Below are 24,255 nucleotides of genomic sequence, written 5' to 3'. Positions count from 1 at the left end.
TTTAAATATATATTTATATTTAAAAGTAAAAGAAAGTAATAAAATGGCCTTAATTCTGAGGATTTATTTAAAAAGAATTGTAACACAAAGAATTGGCAAACCTTCTCCCTAACCCACCATCAAAGAGAGATCCAGAATACAATATAATATAACATCAAAACTGGTGCTATTCAACTGAGGAAGCAAAGAGCATAACTATGACAGCCATTGTGATTTTTCTTATATAGTAGACAGGATCAGCACAGGCAGAAAGAAACAAAAGCTTCTTAGCATTCATGAGTATATTGTTCCAAAATGCAGAAGGTGAAAGTCATGGTCATGCAGAAGTCAAGTGACCTGGGAAGAGAATTGTCCATGGCTCTCCAGGTGAGGAGGAGACAGAAATGAAGCTGGGAGACCTACACCCTTCACCCTTGCTCATGGAACCAAGCTCAAGCCTCGCTCCCCTGCTCGCAGTATAAATTGAATAGAGAAGTATCAATGAGTATCCAACTGAAAGGCTTAAGGAGGAATATTTTGGGATATTTCAAGATGCAGAAAAGGATCCAAACATCAGTTCTCAAATGAATGATGAAACACAGCTACCATTTGTTGAGACCTCTTCTGTGCCACGCTCTAAATGCCCTTCTGTTGTCATGTCACCTAATTCTCACCATCAAAGTGGATTTGGGGGTGGTCTTCATCCTATTTTATATATAAAACTGTGAAGCTCAGAGACCTGCAGTAAGTAGTCCAAGACCTTAGTGTAGAGCCAGGATTAAAATCCAGCTATCCCTCCCTCCAAGGACCTATTCGCTTGCCTTGTTATGGCATTGAATATTATCACACATAAGGCTTATAAAGTGGGGAGAAGACACCTTTATGCAGTGCCCGTGTTTTGTTGGCCTCATTTGAGTCTTATTTTCTAGTCCAAAACATCACAGTCCTCCCACTGCACAGCTGCCTCTACCTGGCCTGTGCCTTCTTGCGAAAAGCTCTTTGGTGTGGCTGGCAAGACTTCGGAACTGCATGTTTCTGTTGAAGAAAAAAAAAGTCTGAGTTAGGAATTTAGTCTCACTCAGACTCAGCCCTTTGGCCTGAATGCACAGAAAGAAGTCCAAGTCCCTGAAGTCCAGAGAAGGGAGAGTTTCTGGAGTTAAGCCAGGGTGACCTTTCAACAAGAAACACCCTTTACTGAGGCAAAGGACAGAATCTTTGCTCTTTTGCTGAAGGTGCCCCCTCCACTTAGAAAACTGTTTCCCCCACTCTCCACTTGGCTGACTCCTGCTAGGTATTAGTAACCCCCAAGTCAGGAATTGCCCCTCTAGGACACTCACCCTCCTACCTCCTGTGTTCCCACCACACCCGTGCTTTCCTCTGACATCACACTTGCCCTTTAGGTGACTTCTCTCCTGCTAAACTATGAGCTACTTAAGGTCAGAGCCGGTTTTACTCTGCTAAGAATCCCTAGTGCTATAAAATTCATAAATGTTGAGTGAATGAATGAACAAAAGTGGCCAATCCAAGCCTTTGTGGGGAGTATTAGAGTAGGGTTTAGATCTGGAGTACAGAGAGGGCCAGATACCTCCTACCTGACTCCAGAAACTTCCCCTCTCCTCTGTCACCCCTCAGACTTTGATGCTCTCTCAGTCATTGGTAGCAACGATACCAGAAATACCCTAGGAGATTCACCTTTGTCTGTGAAGTCAGAGGTGTGAAAGCAGTTCAGCTCTTTGCTTTGGGTTCACGCTTCATTCTAGGAGGCTGAAAGCTGAGGCTCTGCCCTGGTGGGTTCCTAGCAGAGGAGAAGGAAGGTGCAGTTTCAGAATCCCACCTGATTATATTTACTTCAGACAGTTATGGCTAAAGGTGCTCTAGGTTGGAGAAACAAGAATCAGAGGATGCTTGCTTCCCATTCGACAGTATATATCAATCAACATGACCTTCTTGAGTTGACCGCAACATCCTGAAGTATGATTCAGAGGCAGCCCAGAGAACCTGGTGCAAGCCCTGAGCTGACACAGTGCAGGATGACAAGGCAGACACTGGGGAAGGAAGTTCATCTCTCTGCAGGTAACTGAGTGTGCATAGGGTTACCTGCCCCAGTCAGGCCATGCCCTGTTCAACTTTCCACCAAATGTCTCTCCTCTGTGCCAGCTTCTGAGGGTTGGATGGAAGCCAGGTGCTGCTGCAACCATGAAAACCAGTTATTTGCTCACTTGGGCTACTCTCCTTTTGGAGTAGCCTCACAGGAGAGCCTCACCTGCAGGCAACCCCCATGCTGTATAGCTGGCTCAGGGTGGCGGTGGAGCCTCCTGTGCACAAAGCTCCTGTGGGGTGCTGCTGCCCTGGGCTCTTTTCCTTGTCTGTGTGCTCTGTCTGTTCACTCTACTTAAGGATTCATGAAACACATGTGAAGCAAATTGGCATCAGGGATTGGTGGCCAGACAGACTCAAGGTTGAAGTCCCTGATCTTGTACAAGTTGTCTGTTGACCCTGGGCCCTATTTTCTTTATCCATCCAATGAAGCTAAAAATTCCTACCTTGCAGGTTGTTGTGATGATGAAAGCTGTGGTCCTCAACCTTAGCTACACATTTGAATTCCCTGGGGAGCCTTAATGTGCCAATGCCCTGGCCCTACCCAATCAATCTTTGGAGAGTAGACCCAGACCCCAGTATTTTGAAGACTCCTGGGTGATTCCTAAGCGAACCCCAGGTTGTGACCACTGGATTACAGGCAATGTGTATAACCTGAGTGGCATACTGCTTTTGGAATAGACTATCCCATTAATAAATGATACCAATATTACTATAATATTATTGCTGCTCCTAATCTTCCTTCTGCCAAGAAAGGAAGTATGGTTATGGGGCTAAAATATCCAAACTGTAAATAACAGAGCACATATAAGTGACATCACTAGCCTCCAAGCTGCTCAGTGAGATAATAAGAAGAGTGGCTTGAAGTAGCCAGTCAGCTGTGAGGACCCCAGTTCTTTAAAATACATGCATGCCATCTCTCACGTCCTTGCCTCATCCAGCCTGGGTCTGTGCCAGTAGAAACATTTCCAGTTAAAGTCCAGTGCCTTTATTTCTGGTACTGATTGTCTCCTGGGAGACAGCTGTCAACTCGTGCATCCCAAGTTACCTTTGCTCTGCAGTAAACAGATGAGTCACAGTTGGCCCCAGCAGGTCAAGGAACAAGCAGCCCTGGGCCATCCTGTCTGGTAGCTGAGGCTACTGAGACAATGCCCTTGGTGCCTATGAAGGAGTCATAAAGTTGGGCTTGACACTCTAAAGTTATCTTAGTTTGCTGATTGTTTGGCTAGAGGGACTGGTGTTGAGCCCTTCCTGGCTGTATTAGGGCTTTGCATGATAAGCGTAATTAGGGTGAAGGGAGGCTGAGCAGCCTGCAGTGTCTGAGGCAGCAATGGGTCAGGCAGAGCAGTGCAGATCATTGACCTCAGTAGAAAACCCCCAAGCTGCACTTTACATACCAGGTCCCTTCTTTTTCCAAACTAAAAATGCCCTGGGTGTTGGTAGCAGAAGGGCTGACTATAGGTTAATGTTGCTACGTATCCTGATTTGTGGGGCAGGGAGGGCTAGCTTTAGTTTTAAGTCAAATGTTTAAATGATTCTCAAATCTATCTGCCTCTTTACCTCCAAACCACCCAAGTCTGGGGCAGAATCATTAAAGGATGGTGCACTTGTGCCGACTCGACAGCCATAGCCTCCCACCAGGATCCCCACCTTCTCTCCTGCCTCACAGAGCAGCCAAAATGATCCAGCCTCACCTCAGGTCAGACCATTTCACTCCCAACGTGAAACCCTTCCGTGATTCCCTGATACTTTCAGGAGCAAGTCTGACCCTTTGACATGGCCTCCAAGCCTAGGTCAGCCTGACCATCGTCCTCTTGCCGCCTTACATTGCTGCAGGTGGGTGGAAGACCTTGGCTGCTCTCAACTCCAAACTTCTTTTCCTTTTAGGTCTTGGAACCACATTCGTCCACCTACCTGGGGCTCTTTCTCAAGCATAACTCTCAACCACCTTCAGTTCTGAGCTTAAACTTTACTTCTTTCTCCTTCCCCTTAGAGTTCCTCACACATGAGCCCCTTGAACTCTGAGTTTGGGATCCTAACCCTTCTTAGGTTTTATTATTACCCCTTGCCTAACCAGAATCTAAGTTCCACGAAGGAGGGACCCCATCCATACTCCCCATGCCAGTGAATACATTTCGCGTAATCCCCGAAAGTATTTGCCAATGATAAGGTAAAAGCAGTGGGTTCACAAAGGACAATACCATTTGCAGAAGAAGCACTATGTAGCAAGGAAAACCCAAATGGTTACTCAGATTATGTGAGGGCCACAGTCATGGGCAAGGTCCCTGTCATGTGTAAGAGACAATGTGAGTTATTTTATCTACGTGAAATATGCCTTTTTTTGGTAATTGTCATTTTTTTCAAAGAACTTTTTGCTAGGCTATCAAAAAGGTGAACGACTCAGGAGAATGAGCATTGTAGTTGATGGTTATTTAGCACTACAGTGTGCCAGGTCCAACAACCTTATGAAGTAGGTGCTATTATTACTGCCATTTGGTGAATAGGGAAACTGAGATGCATAGGAAATTAAGTAATTTGCCCAGTGCTGTAGAGCTGATCGGTTGAAATTGTATCTGAAGCCAGGCACTGCTGTTCCCGGGCAGACACCCATTGTACTGTCTCCCTGTGGAACTGCAGACCACCTTCCAACACAGAGGGTCTTCCACATTTGCCAGAAAATACCATGGGCTGAAGATATGCAATAGGCTTTAACCTCGCTCTCTCAAGAGGTGGAGCTGGTGCATGCCTCAGAACATAAAAGGGTGGGGTTTGATTTCTTATCTTCGTGAATTATTTCCGAAGAGTTTATTGTATAATCAGTGACTAAGTAATTGTGGCCATGAAGAGATACAAAGTTGTTTCATTACGGACGGTGTAATCTTGAACTTCATGGAAAGGCCCCAGGGCTCTGTGGCTTCCCATCCATCTTGTGATCCGGAATCATGCTGATCTGAAAGAGCACTGTGACTCTGGGAAATTTGTTACCAATGGATGTTAGCCACAAGTCCTGTTGGCAAATGGACCCCAGGTGGCCTGCAGTGCCAAGCTGTTTCCCTGCCAGCCTCCCAGTCTGGCCCTAACTCCCCAATGTAAGTGAAGGGCACAATGGAAACATTATTTTAGGCCTTTCCACTTTAATTTCATTTCCTATAAGGGCATCTGCTGGTTTTTCTTCATTTTGCTGGTGCTTCCCATATGATTAGTGGAGATCCACTGAGCAAGGGCATTGACCTACTAATTGTTAAATGCATGTAGAAGCTCTGAGGGTTCGGCTCTCAACGATATCCCAATTATTACTATACATTGTTTAGATGTTCTCTTCCCCATACTGCGTTATTGGGTTCATACAGGCTTGTAGTAGTAAAATCACTTGCTCTGTTTCTAAGCCTGGTGACAATTCTGTTGTGATTAACTCTTTCCCAACTTCTTGAATCTGAGAAATATATTATTCTATTAGAAGGAGCTCAAAAATGGTACATATATGTTTCTCTTTTATAACACACTTCTATGAAGTGAAGTATCAGACATTTCATTTGCACTTTCTCATCTAACCTTCGCAACATCCTTATGCATACTTATTATTATTGTGTCCATTTTACAGAGAGGAATATTGAACACACAGTGTTTGTTTGTTTGTTTTGTTTTATTTTGTTTTTAAGTGACTGACCTATCAAATGTCACACAACTAGTAATTAGCAAATTGGGTTATAAACTCAGGCAACTGGCTTCAAGCTTAACTATTTCATGCTTAACTACTGTACTGTGCTGTTCTACTTGACTCCCTTGTACTGTTTTTAATTTGAGTGATTTTATCCATTATAGTTGAATCGATGACTACTTGTTTGTTTGTTTATAAAAAACATACGGTCTTGAGTAATTAGGATGTATTTCCCAGCGTCATTCAATTTCCATGACACATATTCTTCCAACCCCAACACACACAAAACTGTGCACAACATATCATTGGATTCAGACATACAAACGTTCGTGTATTTTCCTTTTCATGATATAAAATTGTTCTCTTTCTTATACCCTATCACCTTACCATTTTTTTCAAGATGATCTGGAACCTACTCTTGGTGAGCCACTTTGGAAATTAGGGGGACTTTTCTGAGACAGAAATAGTGTCTCTAATAAATATGGAATTCCAGGGAAGGTACACATAGTGTCTTAACACTGGATGGACAGTGCTTATTTCTTCAAATGGTTTGAAAGAATCCTTCAAATCTTTTTGGAACTGATTTCACTTCACCTTAGAAATCAACCACATAACACATTGGGTTGGATCAATGCATCCTCTGTATCTCTTGGAGCAGCAGCAGTGCAGAATTTTCCTTCTAAGATCAATGGCAGGCTCGGAAAATACCCAGACATTGTACCCAATGTGACAAGCAATAAGGAGTGGAGGTAAGAGATCCAGGCCAAGTCTTGGCCTCACCCCTGCTTACTGGTCTTATGATCCTAGGCACATTACAGCTTCTTTGAGTCTTGCTTTTTATTTGTTCACAATGGACCTGACAACACCTGCTCTCCTTCTAGACTTTTCAGAGGGTGAAATGAGATGACAGCAGAAGCTGCCAGGCATGGTGGTGAGCACACAGCAGGCCCTCACTAATGTGGAGTCCAAATCCCACACCTTAGCAAGGCTGGTTTAGGAACACTCCAGGGAATGTCTCAACATTTTTCCTGTAAGGTAATTTCTTAAAATGAATACATTGCTATATCTCAGATCCCCAAATTTCCAGAATATAATAGAAATGAAGTTTCAGTCACTTCACAATGAAACCGCAAAGAAACTAAATGGAAAGTAAGTGATTTGAAGACTGTCAGAGACACAAGGAAGTAGTCTCTTAAGAATCATTTTCTTTCTTCTAGATTAGGATTTGGGAGTAGATTATTTAGATTCTTTTTTAAAGTAATTTAGATAACTTTTGAACAGTCGGACTATTTGAGGTTAGAAAGAGTGAAGATAGATAAAGGTTAACAATCATTTGATAACAGGAAAAAAAAAGTGTAAATCATAGTAACTGTAACAGAACAAAATCCATTTTCCCCACTTACAAACAGTAACTATTAGGTGGACAGAACCCAGAGAAAACACTTTAGCAGTATTGTTTGCTAAAGAGAATTCCTGTAACTAAATCAAAAATATTATTTTCGTGGGCCCTCTACCAAGGCATAGAAATAATTTTGTTATTACAGGCTCAACTTTCTAGAGATGATTTTGTGAGAGGATTTCACAAATGGTTGTGCTTGTCTTTTAAAGATAAATGGTGATGAATACACTGAGAAATCAACTACAATCTTCAGGGTATGTGTGAGTCTCAGACTCAACACCTTCATGACCTGTTTCTTTTTCCTGTGAGAGTTAGGAATCCCTCCTACGTGTCTGTGCTGTTGCATAGAGATGAAAATTTACTTTCTGTTACGTTGGGTACTGGAACTGGCAGAGGTAGATCTCATCCCTCTTGGTCTTCCAGCCATTTGCCTTCTTCCTCTCTCTGCAGAAGCACATCAGTAGACACTGCTTTCAATATTCAGGCTTCTCAAGAGGCTGTGTTTGTTGTTTGTGACTTACAACTCATTAGAAGAAGGCGAAAGATAATTCTGTACCTCCGTGGCTATTTAACTCCTTGAGAACTGTGTGCTTATGAAATCAAGCAAGACTGGAGAGGGTGCTCTGGGACAGTGAAAGAAGCCCAGGACAAATGATTTTAATTGGCAGAAGCAGTGCTGACTGGGACCCCAGACAGCCACCTGAGACCACTATAACTTTTCTCACTGTTGCCTATCTCTGTTCTGGTAGATGCTGGGTTGTGGGTTAGATGTTATTTTGCTTTTAGAAAAAAAGAAAAGAAAAAAGCACCTGAAATTATCTCTGCTTGTATTCATTCATTCATCAAATACTGACTGAGTGCATATTGACAGGCAAAGATCTGTGCTAGTAGCCATAGTGATCAGTGCCAGGCCCAGGGTAAGGCAAGTGGGACACTCATCCCAGGGGCATCATTTAAGGGGACACACACACACACAAACAGGAATCAAGATAAATAACACCTTAATGCAATATTTTAAGAAATCAAAAGTAATGCAAAAAAAGTGTAGTACAGACAGAATCAGTAACAGTGCTATGCCAGGCCATACTAGTGCCTGAGGCAAAAGGAGAAAATTGAAAGGAAAAGGGAAAGTAGAAGGAAAAATACGGATCTTGTCTTTATTCATAATGTTGATATATTGTTCATCACAGATTTTGCACTCATTTTTTAGAGTGTCACATTAAAGTATTATTTATTTTGACTTTTGTTGGGGGGGCCCTTTTAAATTCTGTATCTGAGGTAAACACCTCAGTGGCCTCACACTAGTCCCAGTCCTGATGGAGATGCAGAGCTCCTGCCCTTCAGCAGTTTATAGTAATAATGGGAGTGCTACATGTACTAAAAAAATTTCTGTATTCCAGGGTAAAAAGTGATACATGCAAGAAGAGAGGTTATGGATAAATAGCATAGGCAATAACAGGAAGGAGAGTGTATTTCTACGCAGGGGTCAGTGAAGGTTTTGGAAGAGATTGTGTTTAAATGGGATCTTACCATGTTCTGGTTGGAGATTAAGAGAGAGATGACTCCAGAAACCACATCAAGTTTTTAAATGAAGAAAGAAGCCTTACCAAGTCAGAATAGAGTAAGGGAGCTCACAGGCTTTAAATGGAGAAGGCGTGCCAAGTGTGGATGAAAGGGTGTGTTTATAGGGTGCAGAGCGTGTCTGGGAGTCCTTCCTGTGGCAAAGGAGAAGGCCTGTAGGGGTGGATTCATTTTACAACCACCTTATATAAACAAGACCCTTCTTTCCAGTTCTCTGGATGGTGACAGAAGCCAGTGTGTGGAAACGAGTGAATAAATCCTGCTTGTGAATGATGAAGGAGGAGCCTTGTACCTAAAATTATCTTCATTCACCAAGTTAAATCTTGCCTCAAAGAGTGATCTCTGACCCAGCAAGCAGCATTCTGCAGCGGTCAAGATGCATACCAATGACAAAAATCTTAATGTAGAATATCAAATTGTTATAAGCCACAGTTACACAAAAGCAGAGGATAAAGCATGAATTCAGAATCTTCTACAAATTAATATCCAAGATCGAATCAGGGCTGAGCTAGAGGGTTTGATTCTGAATTCTGTAATTCATTCAGGGCCCAACCTCCTTTATTTACTACTAACCACCTCCAGGTTCAGAAACAGAGATTCTGGGAGGTTGTTTTACCCTAGTTCTCTGTTTTGAATAAGAGGAATCATTTGCGAATCTCCACTAACGCAGCTGGAGGAGGAGCAGAGAGAAGGTTCCCGCTATGTAGAGTGAAAGGGAGTGTTAGCAAGAGTCAGTAGAGATCACCTGATCCACAACAAGTCAAACCTAGACTGCTGGGCAAGCAATGAATAGTCACCATTAGCAATTATTTGTTGAGTTAAGAAATGAACAGCACAAATCCTGTAGATTGTATTTTTCTAAAGTCAGCTCACAATCACATAATATTTAACAGGAAGGGGGAGAAACAAGCCACCTGAAGATAAAATTGATGGCATTCTATGCTCCCAAAAGACATTCACCATCTTCCAGGAGGAGTGAAGGTATTGATTGTCCACTGGGTGACTTTACACTCACATCGTTAAAGCCTTTACCTCACCTAGAGGCTCTACTTTCTCAGAAAACCAAATGATCAAGTTACCAGATTAGAAAAACAATCTGTTTTAAGAACGAAAAAGTTTTGGCCTAATGAGCATTGATGTACTTACTTTTAACAGAGTGATAGGAAATAGTTTTTCATAGACTCAGAGGAGGTGAGCATAGAAAGGGGGCATGGATGTCATTAGCCCAGCAGTGGTACAACTGTGGAATCCCTTCTCCAGGGAAGGCCCCTCAGCTACCCCGGTATATAAAAGAAACCAAAGGGAGCTGCTATGGCCAAAGTCAGAAAGGGCCTGGAAACCTCAAATCACAGCTTTTGCCTAACCCTAAATAAGCCAGTGTAAAACCAAACAAAACAAAACAAAAAAGGAGAAGACGACGAAAAATCCCCAAGGAAGCAGAAGCTGTGAAAGTTTGGATGATTTGCTCAAAGACACACAGGTGTAAGGGATGGGTTTGGGATACAGCTCCTGACTCCAGGTTCTGGCTTTTCCTGCTGTGCCCACAGAGAGGATGTCAAATCCAAAAGATGCCATTTCCCCTTGCAGTGTGTGCACTCACAAGACCCACATGGTGTATCTGTAAGGCGCACTGGAGTAATGGATGGAGGTCATTGGTCCTTGGGGATTGGGTGGTTCCAACCCTGGCCCAGCCACCCCGAGGGGCAAGAGACATTTTTCTCTCCATACACCTGTAACCCATCCCTGTGGGGAACATGAGCTGGGAAGCTCTAGGCTAAGTAGTCTGGCTCCCTACTCTTCCAGAGAAAAACAAGAGAGGAAAAGATTTGGGCCTGATCATGTTCTAACTGTGTCTTCAGTGCTAATCATGTACTGTTTTCAACACTTGCTCAGCAGCAAGATCTCCTATGCACCTGGAACAGGGCTGTGTGCTAAACCACGTCAGCAGAAGTTGGCTGTAGGGATGGGGAAAGAGGATAGATGCCAAATGTCTAGCACAGTGGTGACAACAGGAGATACTCAATGAAGAACATTCTCTCCCACATCCCCACCCACCCCTAGGACTGTTACCAACAGCAGTCTGCAAACCACAAGGGGTACATCAAAGCTGACTTCCAGTAAACCAGGCTTGCTCAAACTGGTTAAGAGAAAAAAAAGGAACTTTTGCTTTAAACATAGCTTTAAGGAGAAGAGTTGTGTCTCTCAACTAATACAAATATATTTAATATTTGAGATGTTGGCTACAACCACCCTTAATATTCTTTTGAAATGTTCAAGCAGTAACAGACCACAAATTGAGAGATATGCAGGCTTCCTCGATGTGCCAGCTCGATTACACTACTTACTCTGTGGACTTTCTGCTCAGAGATTAACTGTGACCGTTTCATTTCATTTCACACTTTCCCATTTAAAATGGTATGTCGCTGAGCTAATGCACTTAGCATAGCCATTTCCTGTTTGGTTTTCCTTTTCTATTTAAATACTGTAAAAGATATTGCACTATTCCCTGTGTGGGCTTTAATCAGTAAGTAATTTTATTGTGTAAATTACATAACCAGTGACCTACAAAGGCATCTGCTTCTAGCCAGTTGTGTGACCTTAGGCAAGTTTCTTATCTTCCTTGGTCTCAGGTCTTCGTTAAAAAAAAAAAAATAGGATTAATAATGCCCCCACTGTTAAGAAAATTAATTGTTGGGAGGATTGAGATAATGTGTTTACATTTCTTGGCACATAGGCCCCTTCCCAGATTCTTGTAGGAAGGTAAGAGAGTAATAATTCAGATTCTGAATGTGCTAGAACTATTCTAAATGCTTTCTGCATACTTACTCACTTAATCTTCTCAAGGACCTTGTGAGCTAGAAATTATGATTATTCCCATTTTACAGAAGAAGAAACTGGGACATAGAGAGGTTAAGGAACTTGACCCCACACACAAGTAAGCGGGGTCAAGTTTATGCAGTTGGTTCCAACGGCTGAATTCATAGCTCTACGACCCTTGACAAATGTAGGTTCCTAACATCAACATTTTTGGGTGATTCCATATGTCTGTGATTCATAAATTTTTGTGAAAGAAAGCCAACTTCTCTTTTAAGATAGTCAAAGTGCTGGACAGAAGTTTAATAATTCTATTGGTATAGCCTCTTTTCCCAAGAATAATACTAGATTCAAACCAAGTCAGATAAATGGCTGCCCAGGCACCTTCCCCTTCTCTGCTCAATGTCCTGTTAATTTAACCAAAGTCTCAGAGAAAACCAAAATCTGTCCTTTGAGTTTCAAATGAATTGCCTCATATTCCCATCTGAGGGACGCTTGCACCCCTTTCTCCTGCTGGATTCTAGATGAAGAGGGAAGGTGTACTTTTCCATACTGCCGGTCAAGTTCCAGTTCTTTCCACAGAAATATTAAATCTATGTATAAATATGTACATCACCACATTGTCCACTGTGGGCTTTCTCTAACATGTGGATCTGGATGTCAAAAATCCAATCCCTTCCCTTGATTTATACACAGACACACACAAACACACACACACACACACACACACACGTCTTTATCTGTTCTGTTTTGTAATTTATATGTACTTTAGATCCTTTGCTGAAGACTTGGATAAATAAAGGGGTTTATATGATACCAATTCCAACAAATGAAAACAATTTAAAATTGATGTTATATAATTTTTTTTCCCATCAACTGGGGCCTGTACCACATGGTTCAACAATCTCCCCACCCTTCTACCCAGATTCTCACTAGTAAAAAATAGCATACTTTCCTTTTTTTACGCAGAGCAAGTCAACCCTGTCTTTGTTCTATCTTTTCCTTCCATAACTTTCCTTAGGCTTTTTTGTTCAACTCTTTGCATCAGGCTGGCTCATCAAGGTAGGAGAAATTCTGAAGCCAGCTAGTTAGATAATCTGTTTTCTTAGATGTCATTAAGATTGTCCACAACTGGAATAAGTAATGCATCTCTGAGATTAACCAACCTTGACAGTTACATAGCAAGTTTCAACATCCCATTATAATTCTCTCTCTTACAACTCAGGGCAATTGCCTCTTGTCCTTTGTTCAGAAACCCAGGGTGCAGGATTCATTAACCCTTAACTAAGATTCCATTCTAGAGATTGTGGACTTCTTGGTGTGAAAGCTGTTTTTAATTTTCTCCAACCCTTGAGGACACTGACTGGAGGTGAGGAGATAGAAAGTGAGGCAAGAGAAGCAGTTACCTGGGAAAGCTCTCGGCACTATGGGGGTGGGAAAGAAAGAGCACTGATCAAAGGACAAAGGGGCAGAGTTTAGGTGGCACCACTGGAGGTGACTCAGAGAAGGGACCATGGCAGAGACAGCCTCAAAGCTTGACTTGTCTGGGAGAATAATTTTCAGTTTTCAGTAACTGAAAATTAGGTCCAGGTCTGCCCTGTTTTACGTTTTGCTAATGTGCAGCAAGCTGCCATTTTTCTTTCCTCTATTCATTTGGTCTCATGACCAGCATTTCCAATTAATATTTGTTTAACACCAGGCCTGGGGTAGATATTTGGAGAATAGACTGAGAAGAAAATGCCCGTACCCTACCCTGGAAACTTTTGGAGATACCTGCTGATTCTTCTGGTGCTGCTATACTCGTAACTGCAAAGCAAGTGGACAGCCATTCTGCCCAGATTCAGTCCCAACCAGCTTCCTACTGGGGGAAGGAAGAACACAATAGGAATTAGTGAAATTTCCAGTTTTGCCAAATACATGGACTTTGACACACAATAAAAATATGTTTCTAAAAGTTAAAAATGCCTTATGAAAGTGTACACTTACAAAGTAGAAAGCTGTTCAACCCTAGTCCTGCCAGCCCTGGGAACGCGGACAGCCCTGTCCTGAAGGATGCTGCCCGACACTTCAGAGTGGATGCCATCGGATGGCTTCTCCTCAGGGAAGCCATTTGCCATCAAATAAAAATATTTCCTCTCATTTAATTATGTAGATTTTTGCTAAATTAAATGTACTAAGAGGCTGGAATCCAACATTTACAAAGGAGAAATCTCAGACTCCTCTGTTTTCTGCTGGCCTGTGCTTTCTTGAAAACAGACACTGGGCAATGGAAAATGTGGTAAAAGTTTTAATGCTCATGCTAAAAGGAAAAATACCTTTTCTTTCCTTTCCTTTACATTGGCCAGCCACACCTGGCAAGGCAAAGACCAGCTGAGTGAAAAGTCATTTGTGCAAAATCCAGCCAAGCTGTCAGTTGAGCTTAGCAAGTAGTGACTTGGAAACAAAAAAATTAGGGGAAAGAAACTCATCTTCAGATATATTTTATTTTTGGTGTTATATATATACATATATAGATACAGATATAGAATAGACAAGGAGTAGACTGAATTCACCTTCAAAGAAATGTTCTCAAGAAAATATCCCAAAACATACCATTTTAATTTATATTAATGCTTGACATGAAATGGGAGAAAATGAAAAGTAATGAAAACTATTTTCCATAAAGTAGGACATATTTGCTCTAAAATTTCCAATGTGATGCTAGTCTTTTATGGAGCTGAAAAAAGAGGGAGGCAGAAAAGAGGGACTCCTAACAATATCTGTAAGTCTTTTCTCTAATTCAGCCACAAAGGGATTTACATGTTGTTCTTGCTTGATCCCAAAACATGTGTCCCCAGGTGGGAAAAGAAATCTGGTTGTAGGGAGAGGAGAAAATTCTACTCTCAGCTTTTCCACATGGCTTTATTAAAAAATCATTTTATTTTTTTGGAAACAATTTTATATATGAAAATAGAAACACAGATGCTTCCTAACAGATTCTGATGGTCCCATGCCTTGAAACTGTATTCAGAAAGGTGAAGAGATAGAGATGTTTCTCTCTGCTCTGAAAAGTGGGGCAGTGCCACACAGTCACTGCCTCAGCACCACTACCTCCCTGTTCAGGGCAAGTCTTGGGATGCTTCTGAATTTGTACATAACACTGAAGTCTGCAAAAGCCTTCTCTAACATTAAATTCCCTAGTCAACTCTTAGGCCCCTTTAAACTGTGAACAAGACGACCCTTGTTCTGGAAAATCTATCTATCTTGCCAACACACACACATATACAAAAACACAACTGTTGGGCAAATAAATCTTTCCAGAGAAAATAGATTCCTTTCCAATTCAGTCAACTGTACTGAGCTGGAAAGTGAGAAACGTTATTTTCCAGGACGAAGGAAAACAAGATCTCTCCTTGTTTACCCTGTCTAGCCCATTTCAAAAGAAGGTCAGTTTAATGCCTTCATTAAAAAAAAAAAAACTCAAGTGTTGTATATCAGAAGACACTTAGTTCCTTTCAGGCTGGGAATCATACATTGAAGCTCTGTGTTTTTTTCCCTTTGACCCAAGATACACATGGCAGGGCTGAATTGCCTACTGCCCTGGAGATGTCAAAAGTATCAGGAGTGGGAAGGACAGAGTCTGGTGATGTGGAATTCTTTGCTATTGGCCAGCCTCCTGATTGCCAGCCTGTGTCCCACCCCACTCACTGAGCATGAAAGATGGAGCTTATGAATTGATCCCCACATCATTCAAGGCCACACACATTCTCCATGCTCACTTCTCCATATTCCCCATAATTTGAGGGCCTGGATCATCCCCTTGGAGAGTGATAAAACATGGAGTTATAATGTTCCTGACTGAAGAGCATGGATAGAATGTAAATTAGACACAATGCTTGTCTATTCCCTGGGACGCTCTTTAGGACTTAAAGTTCTAAGTCTCAAGGAAGTCCTAACTATAGCGACAGTAACTTGTGTCTGAGGATTCCAGCTTCCTCGTTCCTCAACATAAATATAGTCTTCACATGTATAGCATGTAGCATATAGTTGTTGCCAAGTAAAAATTTCTGTTTCTATTTTTTCACCAAAAAATTTCTATTTGCCATTAGATATGGCAGAAAAAAGGTAATAATTTCATATATTTTCATTTCTTCCAAGCATCATTAGTTCTTGTCTTATCTAATTTGTGGTTGCCATAAGGGTATGCAATTATACATATTTCTTCTCTGCCTCATCCCAAACCTACTCCAAACAGAATAGTCTAATATATGACTGCTGGGTCACAGTGGCACATGAGCCAGAGCCAAATGGAAAAAAATGCAAAATATCTTACTAATAACTATATTGATTACATGTTAACAAGATAATATTTTGTATATACTGGATTAAATTCAATATATCATTAAAATCAATTTGACCTATTCCTTTTTACTTTTTTAACATCACTACTAGAAATTTAAAATTACATATGTGGCCTGCACTGTATTCCTATTAGACAGTGCTGGTGTAGACTACTTTGTGAAATGTAGAATTAATAGGGTAATAATTGAAGGTAAGGGCCTACGATAATAACTAGCCTTTATGGTACATTTACTATGTCTGGCATTTTATATGATTTTATTTCATTCTAATAACATTTATGAAAGGTAATTATTATTAGCCCATTTGTTGAAAGTATCCTGCCCAAAATTTTATAGCATGCTAGCAGAGCTGGTATTTAAATTCTGGGTTTCTGGCACTAGAATACACGAGCTTTACAGTCTAAAATGATATCTCTTAAGTATTCCTTCTCTCACTTAAAAAAAATTCCCAAGAATGTTGACATCAGGTGACCTGGAAAAAATAGGATTATCTACTCCATTAGTTACTAATTACAGCTTTAAAATTTTGATAATCTGAAAATCAGTGTTATATATTTTTTATTTTATTATTGAGAAGGAATAATAATAGAAATGTTGGTCTCTAACCTATGAATTTAAACTGGAGAAAATTAAAAATTAAACTTCTGTCTTTCCTAAACATAGAAGAAAAGGGAAACTTATTTGATGGGAAAGACATTAATATTCATTGAGCACCTACTATTTCCATTCGTGTCCCATAAATGCGTTATTCTTAATAGGTCCAAAACAGAAAACATCATCTTTATCCCCAAACCAGCTCCTCCTCATCCTCCATTCTCTATCTTAGGTATAGTCACCTGAATCTACGTACTTACTCACTTACGCCAGAAACCTCATTCTTTTCTCAGCTCCTCTCATTTCTTTACCCTCCTTTCAGTCTTGCCAGTTTATAGAACACGGGTATTCTTGCTTTGCCTGAGCAGTAGAGATTGTGCTTCCCAGTGACTGTGCCAAGTTCTTATTCTTATCAGCCGAACGTTTTCCCATATCCCCTAGCACATGGAGTTATTCAGCTTGCTAATGTTCTCCAAATAGGCATAACATTATATCTCATTATTATGTTAATTAGCTGAGGTACTTATGATTTGTTCATTTTTTGGGTTCATTGCTTTGTAAATTGCCTGTTCATATACTTTGCCCATTTCTCTAAATGAAGTTGCTCTCTTTACCTTGTTTGATTTGACTTCTTATTTGATCTGGTCTCTTCATTTATATTCTAGATAGGAATCCCTTGTCTGTTTGAATATTATAAGTCTCTGTTCCTATTTTTAAATATGTTTCTAACTTTATGCATGTTATGTGTCTTTCTGTATAATAAAAAAAAACTTAATTTTGATATATATCAATAATCAATGTTATACCACATGGCTTTTGTGAAGTTTTTGTTTAAGTTTTGAAATGCTCTACTGGTCCAACATTACATACATTTTTAGAACAAATTTATTATGAATTTCACACTAGAATTTTGATGGAATTACACTATACCTACTAGATATATGCAGGGAGGGTTAACGTCTTTATGATATTAAATCTTCCCATATAACAATAAGAAATATTTCTCATTCACTCAGGAAGTTTTTCAAGGGGGCTGTATGTATTCTTGTTTAATTACCAGATATTTTTAGTTGTTGCTCTTGTAAATCGTATCTTGCTTTTAAAAAAATAACATTTTATAGTTGCTTGCTGTTGGAAATGCTCTTATAGTTTGATCACATGTCCACCAAGTTTTTACTGTTTAGCTGTTGATCCTATTGTTTATTCTGAGTAGATGGATATATCATCTGCAAACACTGACAGTTAATTTCTTCCTTTTCAGTCACCATTTTTATCTTCTTTCCTTCAATGTGGGTTAGGATTTCCAACAGTGTCATATTGGTTGTGTTATATAGTGGCTTATCACAGTGAGAATGCTTGTCTTAACAGGAATGCACTTAAATTTTCTCCATTAACTATAATGTTTGTGGAGGTTTTGGAATATAACCAAAATCCACTTAGGGGAATTAAAGAAATCCTTTTCTACTCTTTGCTAAGAGCTTTTATCATAAATAAGCAAAGAATTTATCAAGTACTTTTTCTGCATCAATTGAAATTATTGTGAGATTAAAAATTTTAATTTACTAATGTTCTTAATTTTGTTGGCAGAATCCCTAATAAGGAATCATTCATTAATCAAGCTGTATTATTTTAAAACATACTATTGGATTCAATTAGCTAATATTTTAAAAGATATTTTTCATCTACTTGAGTAAGATAAATGGAGCTATAATTTTCTTTCTTTCTTTGTAAAACACCATCGTTGTAAAATGTCCATCTGATTGCACCAATATCATAAAATGAACTCAGCCAGCTTTTGCTATATCTCTTTTGCAATAACTTAGAATACAGATGAGAATTTGTTGTTCCTCAAGAGTTTGATAGAATGCACCTGTAAAACCATTTGGGCCTATAATTTTTTGAGAGGAGAGGTCATTGATTGCATTTAATCTCTAAAATCTGTTGGTTTAGTCAAATGTCCTATTCTTTATGTCAGTTTTGGCATTTAATATTTTTTCATTTTGATTAGGTTTTCAAAATTTTATATTTTAATAAGTTCTCATCCCTCTTCTAGTATTTCAATGTTTTTTAAAAATGATACCTGTTGATAGAGAATTCAAACAATATAGAAAATATTAAAGAAAAAAATAACAAAAATCCACCCCAAATCCTATGCTCCAGAAATAATCATAATATAAACATCTATATATGGAGATATTTTTATAGCAGTCATCTTTCTATGTACAGAATTATAATAACAGTAGACACACATATAGCACTTATTATTATTACACACAGATACTGTATTAGTCTTTTCTTGCATTGCTATAAAGAAATATCTGAGACTGGGTAATTTATAAAGAAAAGAGGTTTAATTGGCTCATGGTTCCTCAAGCTGTACAGGGAAGCATAGCAACTTCTGCTTTTGGAGAGACCTCAGGAAACTTACAATCATGGCGGAAGGCAAAGAGGGAATGAGGCGTCTCACATGATGGGAGCAGAAGCAAGAGAGAGAGAGGGGAGGTGATATACACTTTGAAACAACCAGATCATGCAAGAACTCACTCAATCATTACCACAAGAACAGTACCAAGAGGATGGTACTAAATCATTCATGAGAAACTGCCCCAACGATCCAATCACCTCTCACTAGGCCTCACCTCCAACACTGGGGATAACAACTGAACATGAGATTTGGGTGGGAACACAGATCTAAACCACATGAGATACTGATAGAATAATTATGTACATACATAGATAGAAGAATGGATGCTTAGAAAGCTAAATGATGGATAGACAGATATATAACCCTGCAAGCATTTCTATTACAAGACCTACAAGAACTTTTTATTTGCATTTAATGATCACAAATATATCCCCTGCAGGATTCTGCACTCAATGAGAGTGGGAACCCTGTTCTATGCATCACTGCAGCCAGGCTGGTTTCTGGCATTGATTCCAAGTTTATAGGATGTTTATTGAATGAGTGAGTAAATGAAGAACATGCAGTGCAATGTGCAAACATTGTTTAAGGAACGACATACATTTTGCTTATGTAATCCTTCCCAGCCCCTTGCAAAGAAGATGTATCATCCCCATTTTTCAGATGAGGAACTGAAATAGGAAGAAAGTAATTTGCCCAGGGCGTACAGAGCAACATGCTGGATTCTGGCACGGGCTCTGATTCTGATAGCCCCCCTTTCCACTATACCACACTGATACTCAGAACAAATACCCCCAACAGGCCAAAAAAGGTATGAAGAATCTGCAGTTCCTTCATTGAAAAAACATTTATTAAGCTCCTAAACACCATGCACTGGGATAGGAACTGAGTTTCAATGACTCCTAAACAAGTCTCCTGCACTGTATCCCAACAACGCAAAAAAAAACAACCTACGGTTATGCTGTGCTCTGGAGTGTGTTGTGTGAGCGAAGGGAGAAGTACAAGAAAGAAGGTAGTTCCCAGAAGCCTCCTATGTAAAAGCAGGAAAATAGAAGGCAGGCAATTGGAGGCGCCAGGGACACTGCTCCAGGCCAACACGGGTCCAGCAATGGAAGTGACGAGAAAAGGAGGGCCCTGTAGGAGACACAGCAGCCCTGCTTAGAAAATGGGCCTACCAACTTTGGGCCTACCAATTAGGGAAAAAGGCCCTCTCTGCTGACCAATTAGAAGAAGGTTCCCTTTCATCTCGCTGACCCAGCCCCATGCTGCACACATGGCAGGGGCCAAACAAGAGCGGGTCTCAGTCCCGACTGTCCTGACTTAGCTGGGTGACCTTGTCAGAGCAAAACCCACATCATCACCCAGCTCCCTGGGCGAAGCTCTCAGTAGGGCAGCCCTCATCATAGCTCCCTTTATTTAAGGCCACTTTTACAAGTCATTAAAACAGATCCTGGTTGGTTTTATGACATCTGCCCCCTAAGGTTAACAAATATGTCAATCAAGAGGATTATAATCCAAGGAGGGAAAGGAGGCAGGGCAGGTTATTTTCTAGTGACTTTCGTATTACCAGAAATCCCAATCAAGAATATCAGATTTTTCTTTTTTTTTTTGAGACACAATCTTACTCTGTCACCCAGGCTGGAGTACCGTGGCACAATCTCAGCTCACTGCAACCTCCGCCTCCCAGGTTCAATTGATTCTCCTCCCTCAGCCTCCCTAGTAGTTGGGATTACAGGCACCTGCCGCCATGTCCAGCTAATTTTTGTAGAGAAGGGGTTTCATCATGTTGGCCAGGCTGGTCTTGAACTCCTGACCTCAAGTGATCTGCCCGCCTCAGACTCCCAAAGTGCTGGGATTAGAGGCATGAGCCATTGCACTGGCCAAGAATTCCAGATTTCTTAACATTGTTTTCAAACATCACCAGTTCTCCAAGAAGCTATATACACTGGAGAAGAGTGTGTTTAAAAACAATTTTTTGTACTGTGTTCTTTTCTCTTTGTTAAAAATTTTAAATCTTCATTTTGAAGTTTAACATACACACAGAAAAGTGCACAAATTTTAAGTGTACAGCTCAATAAAGTTTTACAAAATGACTGCATCCAAGTAACCAGCACCCAAGTCAAAAAACAGAATTATTAATAACATCCAGAAACCCTCTCATATCTTCTTCCAGCCACTGCTCCTTCTCCACAGGTAACCTCCGCTTTTAACTGCTAACACCCCAGGCTCACTTTGCCTGTTTGTGAACTCTACATAAACAGAATAATTTAGTGGGTTCTCTTTCCTGTCTGGCTTCTTTTCCTCAACCTTATATTTGTGAGACTGATACATGGTCTTGCCAGTACCAATAGTTCATTTATTCTCATGCTATATTATAGTATGCCCTTGTGGGGATGTATCATAAATTATTTCATTCATTCTACTGTTGGTGGACATTTGAATCATCTTCAGTTTAGGGCTAATGTGAACAGCTACCAGTCTGTTTTTAGTGTTTGATTGTTATTAACATACCCCTGCCAAAAGCCACACCAAATGTGAATGTGAAATTCAAGGGCTGATAAATTGCTATGGCCATAGGAAGCAAAAAAAAAACCGTAAAAGATCTTTTATCTTGATTAGAAAACTTAAAGACATGTTACCATATAAGTCAATTATATACTGTATAAGCAATTATATGCAGTTCATTGCATAATGCTGGTAGTCATTAGACAGTGAGAAGCAAATAAGATTGATGAATTATCAGGTAAAGAATGGGGGCTATGTGATTCTGGCAACAGCTGGTCAATTTTACCCCCTCCGTTTAGAAGAGCTTGGTAACTTTTTCATGATATGACAATGTGATATTCATAGGATTGTGCGTATAAACTGTGCTGATTGACTTCAAACTCTGTGAGGTAGGTGGCAAGTAGCATCACTTTCATTTTCCAGAAAAGGGAGTTTAGACAAATTGCTTTCCCTCCCTCTCCCCATGCTCAGGACGGCAAGTCAGTGTCATGGCTACAGAACGCATAGGCTTCTGCCTGTGAGCTGAGCTTCTCCAACTGTCCTCCCCACATGTGCCCAATATGCAGCAGGAAGGCAGTGGGAGGAACTGCAGCCTTGAGGTGGGAGGAATTCTATTAATACCTTGGATATTTATAGTACTCTGGAGTACTTCGAGCATCTTTTCAGAAGAGCTGGCCAAAGTCTGTGACTCATATGCCAACACAAGGAGCAATGTCACTTTGGAGACAGGCTGTCACATGGTTCTTGCAACTTCTGAGACTCCTTATAGGGGCCAATTTCTCACCCCTGGTTATTATGTTCAAGAAATTGATGAATTAATCAAGGAACAATCCTTGAAGATGTTTTCTGGGCATCTCCACACAGGCTGGCTCCATCCCAGGGGTTCTTTGCCTTTTGTGCTGTGAATTTCCTGGGCCATCTGGTAAAGGCTTACAGACTCCTTTTCAGAATATTGTTTTAAAATGTGTAAAATAAAATACATGGAATTACAAAGGAAACAAAGCATACTGAAATACAGTTATACAAACTGTAGAAACAAAAACAAGTTTGTGATCTAATAATATGTGTGTTTCTTTATGACATGTTCGGCAACCAGATCTAGAGGTGAGAAAAGAATTAACATAATTTCAAAGTAATGATAAGTATTCACAATATTTGACAATACCTGCAATAATGTGATGTGATATTAAAATACTTTTCTTTCTATTGGTGACAGTCACAGATACTGCAACTACTTCTGCAGTTTGCTGCCTATCATCATAGTTGAAAGAGATCTAAAATTTCCATTAGAGGTTAGTAAAAACATCAGAGGTATCTTTTTTTCCTGTCTAAATTCACAGACACCTGAATTCCATCCCTCATCCCTGAAATCTATTCCTACCTTAATACCCCAAAGGTGGCTCCTGGGTTAGGTGCACACACACACACACACACACACACACACACACACACACACACACACCTCTAAACACCATCAGCTATCTGAAACCTGGCATCCTCTCTCCAGAAAGCTGGACTCCAGGCCAGTCCTATGGCCAGGCCAGAGAGTAGAAAGCTAAGGGCTTGTGATTATGAATCTCAGATTCTGCTAGTACTACCAAGTAAGAATTGGCCTTAGGTGTAATCAAGGTCAGTTTCTGTATGGCTCCTTGTGACAGGGCTGAGTAACAGGCCTTCTTTTCAATGATGTTCTAAACAATTGGCAAGTTCAGATGATACCTAGGAACTACTGTTAATATTAAGTTGATGCTCATTAAGTGGATGAAAGCATTATGGTTCTTAAAGAAAATGTCCACATTTTTAAAAGATGCATGCTGAAGTATACAGGGGTAAATAACATATCTGGGTTTTATAATTAAATTTTTTTTTTTTTTAAATGACTCTGGGTTAAGAAGGGGATGAATGAAGCAAGAGTGGTGAAAAATTCAATTAAAATTTCTGGACTGTAGGTGATGCTTATATAGGGGCTAGTTATATTGTTCCCTCTGCTTTAGCTTATGTTTAAAACTTTTTTCCTATAAAAACCTTAAAAATAATTTTGGACCAAAAAATTAGGTGGAGAATAGCTTTTATAGTGCCAATTTGCTTTTATTATTTTTTTTACATTTTACAATATTTTATTTTATTTTATTTATTTTATTTATTTTTTATTTTTATTTTACTTTAAGTTCTGGGATACATGTGCAGAAAGTGCAGGTTTATCACATAGGTATACATGTGCCATGGTGGTTTGCTGCACCCATCAACCCATCATGTAGGTTTTAAGCCCCAAATGCATTAGGTATTTGTCCTAATGCTCTCCCTTCCCTTGCCCCCTACCCACTGACAGTCCCCGGTATGTGATGTTCCCTTCCCTGTGTCCATGTGTTCTCATTGTTCAGTTCCCACTTATGTTTTTTTTTCTTTTAGTAAAATTATTTATTTTTTTTTTATTATACTTTAAGTTCTAGGGTACATGTGCACAACGTGCAGGTTTGTTACATATGTATACATGTGACATGTTGGTGTGCTGCACCCATTAACTTGTCATTTACATTAGGTATATCTCCTAATGCTATCCCTCCCCCCTCCCCGCTTCCCACAATAGGCCCCGGTATGTGATGTTCATCTTCCTGTGTCCAAGTGATCTCATTGTTCGATTCCCACCTATGAGTGAGAACTTGCAGTATTTGGTTTTCTGCTCTTGCGATAGTTTGCTGAGAATGATGGTTTCCAGCTGCATCCATGTCCCCACAAAGGACACGAACTCATCCTTTTCTATGGCTGCATAGTATTCCATGGTGTATATGTGCCACATTTTCTTTTTTTTTTTTTTTGAGACGGAGTCTCACTCTGTCGCCGGGGCTGGAGTGCAGTGGCCGGATCT

The 24,255-nt window shown here is 40.2% G+C and overlaps 1 protein-coding gene across 5 annotated transcripts in view; it reads right to left on the bottom strand.

Annotated features, from left to right (window-relative positions):
• Window positions 1-24,255, bottom strand: part of LOC108528971 (small integral membrane protein 2) — a 67,840-nt gene that overhangs the window by 12,003 nt on the left and 31,582 nt on the right. For 3 of the 5 annotated variants that reach the window (XR_001885358.1, XM_017871006.1, XM_017871005.1), the window contains 3 exons: window positions 13,302-13,389; window positions 1,672-1,774; window positions 950-1,014 (listed from right to left, as the gene is read on the bottom strand). The exons of 1 other annotated variant lie outside the window; for it this stretch is intronic. The gene's annotated coding sequence lies outside the window, so the exon portion shown is untranslated. The remainder of the gene's footprint in view (window positions 1-949; window positions 1,015-1,671; window positions 1,775-13,301; window positions 13,390-24,255) is intronic. One more of the 5 variants, XM_017871007.1, reaches the window with a different exon arrangement.

This window comes from Rhinopithecus bieti, unplaced genomic scaffold (assembly GCF_001698545.2).
Source record: "Rhinopithecus bieti isolate Rb0 unplaced genomic scaffold, ASM169854v2 scaffold_5273, whole genome shotgun sequence".
NCBI lineage: Eukaryota > Metazoa > Chordata > Mammalia > Primates > Cercopithecidae > Rhinopithecus > Rhinopithecus bieti.
The sequence above is the reverse complement of the archived record's forward strand: the minus strand, read 5'-3'. Positions and strand labels throughout refer to the sequence as shown.